General features: G+C 34.9%; 1 pseudogene; it reads left to right on the top strand.

Moving 5' to 3' along the window:
* Positions 1-2,701: 2,701 nt before the first annotated feature.
* On the top strand, positions 2,702-4,206 carry LOC149549971 (arogenate dehydrogenase 2, chloroplastic pseudogene; annotated as a pseudogene).
* The last annotated feature ends 3,095 nt before the right edge of the window (positions 4,207-7,301 follow it).

The raw sequence follows: 7,301 nt of genomic DNA on the forward strand, positions 1-7,301 counted from the left end.
CTCTTCTTCAGGATGGCATACCTCATTACTGGGAATCAAGTGTTCCGCTAAATCCTGCAGCCAAATTTTTTTTTGTCCTCTACAAATAAATGCATTAAAATGCTCCTGCAAAGTGTTAGAAAAGAATTCAGTGTAGTATTCCTACTAAATATTACTAAATGTTCAAAAAATAATAAATGACATCCTAGTTTTCCTATAAAACACTGCTAAAGAATTTAGTCTTCTTGTATATCATCTACATTTGCAATCGAATATTAATGATTAAGTCTCCATATTTGATGTAATTCCTGCAAGTTTAACATAGGACTGCACATGGATCTATAAGAATTATAAAATTTAGAAAATTTATGATGCAGAGGGAAGGATGGTGGTCTTAAATGCACAAGTAGATTTAGAAATTTCAGAAGTTTAGGCACTGTAGCCTATCAACCACCTCAAATGCTGAAAAGGGTCTGACTTGTCAAGGTCTCCACACTACTTCAAAAATGATGAATTTGGTTTTCTAGGTTTGCAATGATTTGGATTCAAGGCTTACAAGATTCTAACTCAATCGCCATACTCCATCTTATCAAAGCTCTCTCAAACTATTTCAAAAGCCTATTATTAAACCTGCAGCAGACTTAGAACCTAAATGATTCAAACTTCTTCCAAAACATCTGACACGGTGATGGCAATTATGAATACCCTTTTCAGAGTTTTAAAACACATCAAAAACTTTAATACTGTTACTTTAGACAAATATTGACGGTTCTTACACAATGACCTGCAACTAGCATGAAGAACCCACCAATTTATAAAGCAACACCACTCCCCTCTTTATCCTTATCACTCCAGACTTACAGCAGAGTCATATAATGACTAAAATTGACTAAATCCTAAAGCAATTAGCCTTAACGGCTCTGGAACACCAAAATCCCCAATTGAGGACAGCAGCTTTGAGCAGTTTTATGATAAGACAATCAAATCTGACAAACCAAAGAGTGGGGTTCTTATGTTTTTTGGTGGACAAACCCAAATGTATACCTTGGACGATCTGCTTCGTGCATCTGCTGAAATCATGGGGAGGGGAACTGTGGGGACTACTTACAAGGCAGTAATGGAGAATAAGACAATTGTAACGGTGAAGAGATTGAAGAACTCTAATAAGATGAATAGGGAAGAGTTTGAGAGACATATGAAGATGGTGGGCAAGCTCAGACATGAGAATATAGCTCCCCTGAGAACGTATTTCCAGGCTAAGGAGGAGAGGCTGCTCGTTTATGATAATTATCCCAATGGAAGTCTCTTTTCACTTTTACATGGTAAGTGCATTTCCCCAAATGGCTAATCTAGTTCATATTATTATTGGATCTCCTTTTTTCTGAAAAATTATATGGTCATGAGTTTGATTGCAAAACTTAATACTCCATTTCGTCCTCATTTCACAGAAGAAATTCAATGACTGTTGTCAAAAGTTTAGAAGGAACATTGTGTCAAAGTATAATGAATGATTATAAGAATACTTTTTGCTAAATTGAGGTTACCTTTAGCAGTGTCCTACAGAAGACACATTTTCTAACAGGAAGACAATATTTGATAATTTGATAATGTAGGAAACCATGGTATAAAATATGTTAGATATGGTTAGATATGCTACCAATTGCTAAGTTACTAGTGCCCCATCCTTGACTAACTGGTTTATAAAACAATCTTGCCATTATTATAGTGTGGTCAGGATCTCTTCCATAACATTTTTCTAAACTTTTGGTTAAATGTAGCATCCTCTTGCAAAAGCTTTTTTCTTTTTTTTCTTGAGAAATGTTGGTTTGTTGAGTAAAGAATCTGCGGTGGTGTGAAATATTTAATTCTCTATAGCTGAGCATTTTCTATTATCAGCTTTTGGAATCTGATAATTGGAGCAATAGAAAAGTGAATATGTTTATCCAAACTCTCATGATTTTTTTTGCAGTTGGATGGCCATAATATTATTTATTGATTTGTCAGATAAGAATTAAACATTTTGGCACCATTAAATTTGATAAGTAGGACATATTTTGCACAGAGTGAAATTGTGATATTGCTATCAGGATTCAACTGTGTAGTTTTTCAAGTCAAACTCATTGACCCATGTTTCATGAGTAGTGGTTCAAATAAACCCATCTCTCACGAGAATGAATGGAATACTTAGCACTCATTGCATCAAATGGCCCCTTAAGCTCATGAATATCTCATACTAATCTATTGATGATTATAAGGCATAACACTTGCTGAAAGTTTTGCAAGTGTAGTTGCAAGTGTAGTGAGTTTAACCATGGAGTAAACTCTGTAAACTGTGCTTGAACTGGAGTAGTACTGGGATGGGTGTCCTCCTGGGAAGTCCCGTTGCTTCACCTAGATGAAATGAGTACTAAGTACCATTGGTTCTCACGAGAGATAGGCTTATTTGAACCATTGCTCATTAAACATGAGCCAATGTATTTGTCTCAAAAAACTACATGGTTGAATCTTCATAACAAGTTCACAACATTAGATTTTATCCTATGTAGCTTCAAATTGTAGGCTGTTGCTTTTCCAATGTGAATGCCCAGCAATTGCTATCAAGTTATAAGCGCAGAGAGCTATATTACATTTGTATTTTTATGGTTACTTCATTTTTTGAGCTGTCTGACATCCTCATTTGTTCATTTGAAGCTACAGTGTAAAGTAGAGAGCAAGTGTAGACATGACTGCTTCAATCAAAATTTCCACTGTTTCATTTCATTCCTCTCAGCCTTGTTCTAGTTTCAAACAGCGTATAATGCCTACTAAAATAGGATATCAAAAATCAGTAGTTTCGGTTTTGCAGAAGAAGAAACAAAATGGAAAGCAGTCACTGCCCAAGGAATTTGAAAGTTATAGCTTTGGATGCTGCACAGCCATTTGATTATGAATCCAAGATAAGTAATGAAATCAAGAAGAGTAATAAGTTAAAGATTGGCATAGTGGGCTTTGGCAATTTTGGTCGGTTTCTTGCTAAGACCATTGTCTGCCAAGGTCACACAGTATTGGCTTATTGTCGAACAGATCATGGTGAGGTTGCACATAAGATGGGAGTTTCGTTTTACACAGATAAAGATGATTTTTGTGAAGAGCATCCCGAGGTGATATTGCTATGCACATCTATCATATCAAGAGTCCGTGTTGAAATCATTTCCAACTCAAAGATTGAAAAGAAATACATTATTTGCAGATGTCCTTTCAGTCAAAGAGTTTCCACGCAATCTCTTTTTACAGGTGCTTCCCCCAGAATTTGATATATTGTGCACCCATCCTATGTTTGGGCCTGAGAGTGGGAAAGCTGGGTGGAGCAGTCTTCCCTTCGTCTATGATAAGGTTAAGATTGGAGAAGGGTTAAGAGCTGAGCATTGTGAACAGTTTTTGAAAATATTTGCAAAAGAAGGCTGTAGGATGGTTGAGATGTACTGTGTGGAACATGATCGCCATGCAGCTGAAACACAATTTATTACACACACTGTTGGGAGGATGTTAGGGAAATTGAATTTGGAATCCACCCCAATAAATACTAAAGAATATGAGTCATTACTTCGAATTGTTGAGAACACTTGTGGAGACAGCTTTGATCTTTATTATGGTTTGTTTATGTACAATATTAATTCAACAGAGCAGTTGGAGAGGCTAGAAATGGCTTTTGATGCTCTAAAGAAATAGCTTGTTGGCCGATTGCACAAGATTTTAAGAACACAGGTATTTGATGGGGTTGCCAGAGGAGAAGTGCCTGAGCAAAATTCAACTCTTGCAGATCCGAAAAACACAAGTCCTTCGGATGCTGCAGTTCCATTACTATCCAATAACGTGTTATCCAGCCCCATACCACCTGAACTAGGCAAGTTGAAACAGCTTAACCAAATATCATTATATATCACCATAAAAATCACTGGTTACGGTACTCAATCCTTGCATGCATCCTCAAGCGCATACTCCCAAATCAAATTATTTCTCAATGTTTTCTTATAAGTTAATTAGAATTAAGACAATATAAGACCATATTTATGGAACTCAAACCATAGGTTGATTTCTAGCATATTATTCATTGATTAAGATTGCTTCATAACAGAAATGGTACTGATATTGCAAATGATAAAGACACAAGCATATGCAGACACATCCAATACACCAAATATAGTTATTAAGACTAATCTTTGCCCAGTCCAGAAAATAAAGAGCTAAATTGACTCAGATGTAACAATAGAAAAAGGCATATAATATTAATTGGCATGTCTATTATGGTAGACATGAATATTTATTTCTACTGATAACTTGGTTATTGTCTTTCTATAGCTGTGTGAATAGCACATGTCCCCAAATAGTTGCTCTTAATCATCCCGCATTTATTTTTCTGGTGTCTATAGGACACACAACAAAAGGAAACAATCTGATTGCTTGTACATTTAATTGAAAAATGAAAAGATATAATTATATTTTATGAATCCTCACAACAATCATAAACTGAATATGGTGATTAAATAATGTCATCTTCACAAGAAATTTCCTCATCCGATGGAATATCTATCCCATCATTAAGAGGACCTACAAATACATTAATATTCTCATTTTTCTGCTCTCTTTCATCTTCCAATATAGGTAAATTCAAATCAATAAATTCATCATCTTCATGGATTTGAAGGCCATGTTCTTGCTCATGTCCTTGTGAATCTTCAGTAAACTCATCATGATATTCATCTTGGTCATCTGCGTCATTGGCAATAAAAGTTTCATCATCTCCATCTTCGTCATCTATTTCTTCAAGGGGAACTTCTTCATCTTCAACTAAATTGTGGCCCACTATGTCTTCAACAAATGTTACTCTTCATCCTTTTGGATCATAATCAATCACAAATGACCATCCCTGCTGTTCTAAATTAGGAATGAGGAATATTTGTTCACATTGATTTGGAAACACATAAGGTTTAGAAGTGGCTTCAAACCTAGATGTATTAATCATATAGAATCCATTATTGTGCTGAAATATAGTTTTTTCTTCACCCACTTTAATAAGCTTGTACCATTCAACACGAAAAAATAACTTTCTTAAAAGAGACAAAATCAAGCTCTATGATATCCTCCACTTCTCCATAATACTGTAGTGTGTTGGTGACTAGTTGTCTATCATTTCCATGTGAACGACATTCTACTTCAAAAAATGCTGAAACTCCACAATCATAAGTTTGTCTCTTTTTATCAACTTTTTTGATGCGGAAATGATGCCCAAAATTCCACATTCCTTTGTAATATGTTACCTAAATTCAGAGTAAAAATAACTAATTAGTTCAATGCTACCAAATAGAAATATTATTAAAGATTTTGAACATGTTAATATATATGCATCACCTCCCTGTTGTTTGATCCTTTAACGAAATTTAGTTGTTGTGTTGTGACTCTATTCCTCCCTTTTGATGCCTCGTGTTCAATATTGCTCTTTAGCCAATTCCATGTGCATCTATCTAGCCATTTTCTTTTATGGCTTACAGGAAGTCCTCGAGCAGAGTTTCGACCATATTTATTATATATGTTGGCCAAAACCATTTCATCCTCCAATTTCTTTTGTTTAGCATACTTCTCCATCCATTCTGACATAAACTCAAAATTGTATGCAATATACAAATGTAATGCCTCCCACTCCTTAGCATCTATATTAAAAAATAGAATTTATAATTATTTATAACAAAAGCCATGTACTATGAATATCAAGAAAAAATAGTAGTCATGTATTACACAATTAAGATAAAAAATGCTTTCATTTTTGCGTACCTTTTATCCTCTTTGAAGTCCCCTGACCCTCTAATTTTTCACCTTCAAATGATGGAGATTGGTAATAATTCCATAATAGTGGTGCTTCAAGGTGCAATTGAGGTAAGTACTCACTCAAATGAACCATTGATTGGAATACCATGTAAACCTCAACCATGGACCCTTCTAGGCGAGCCTTTTGCCTCACAAATTGTTTTAAAACTTTCATGTATCGCTCCACAAGCCACATTGTTCGAATATGAATAGGCCCACACAACTCAATCTCTTCTACTAGGTGTACAAGGTAGTGCTCTTGAGAATTAAAAATACTTGGAGGGAAGCATCTTTGAATATCACACGTCAAAAGTGGAATATTCCTCTTCCAATACTTGAGGTCATCTTGATGTATCTCTTTAGATGAGACCCACCTACACATATTAAAGGTATTACAAAAAATTAATTATACATTACAATCTAAAAGTATAAAATCATATGAAGCCATAAGAGACGGTGCATTTCAAGTGACAAGAGTCACCAAAAAAATCATAAATATACCTCCAAATAAATGCAATGTTCCCCAAACTTACCTTAATCCAATTGTGCCAATCATATTTTTTTAGGCTTGAGAAGTCTGATCCATCTCTCGTGAATAAATTTTTTAATGTAGCACCAAAGCCAGAAGGAAATCTTATGCTTTTCATTGTATTAATGATGTTAAGCTTCTCCTTTGATGTAAAAGTCCACGGACCATGAACAAATGAGTTGTCTCCATGCAACCACGTGTTCGGCATGATATTGGTAATTTGCAGATCCATTTGTAACTTTATTTGTGATTCAAGTTTTCTTCCAGTAAGATGTTTCCACAAACACTCAGCCACATTTTTTCCAATATGCATACTATCAAATAGGTGTGCTATTGGTAAGTTCTCATAATATTCTAATTTGTAAAAAATAGACAGTCTTTTCATTCCTAGCGGAAATTCCATGCCATTTTTTTGTCATACAAGGACTTCCACTTAGCAGGGTTCATCCTTCTTGGCTTCCTCACTTCCAATGCCGTTCCATTGAAATATTTTTTCTCGCGCACTCAATAGTGATGATTTTGTGGTAAGAATTGTCTATACTCATCGTATACAATTTTATTAAGATCTTTTGAGTGTCTATACAACATTTTTGGCCCACGTGATGGGCAACCATGTTTCCCCTTTGTTTGCAGTCCTAAAATAAGAATGGATGCCATATTTAGAAAATGGTACAATGAATGCGATAATATAAAATTCAAACAATAATTACAAATGTACTTCATAATATATTACCACAACAAATAGAAATCCTCGGGGCATCATGAATTGTCCAGATAAGAATTGCATGAAATACAAAATTTCTATCATTGATGGGTCTTGATACATCATACATATTTACGCCATCCCATAACTCTCGAAGCTCATCAATGAGGGGCTCCATGTAGATATCCATATCCTTTACTTGATATTTCCCTAAGTAGAAAAAAAGTTAATTATGGTTTTATCTATATT

This window comes from Cupressus sempervirens, chromosome 7 (genome assembly GCF_028749045.1).
Source record: "Cupressus sempervirens isolate cs-2001-9-10 chromosome 7, ASM2874904v1, whole genome shotgun sequence".
NCBI lineage: Eukaryota > Viridiplantae > Streptophyta > Pinopsida > Cupressales > Cupressaceae > Cupressus > Cupressus sempervirens.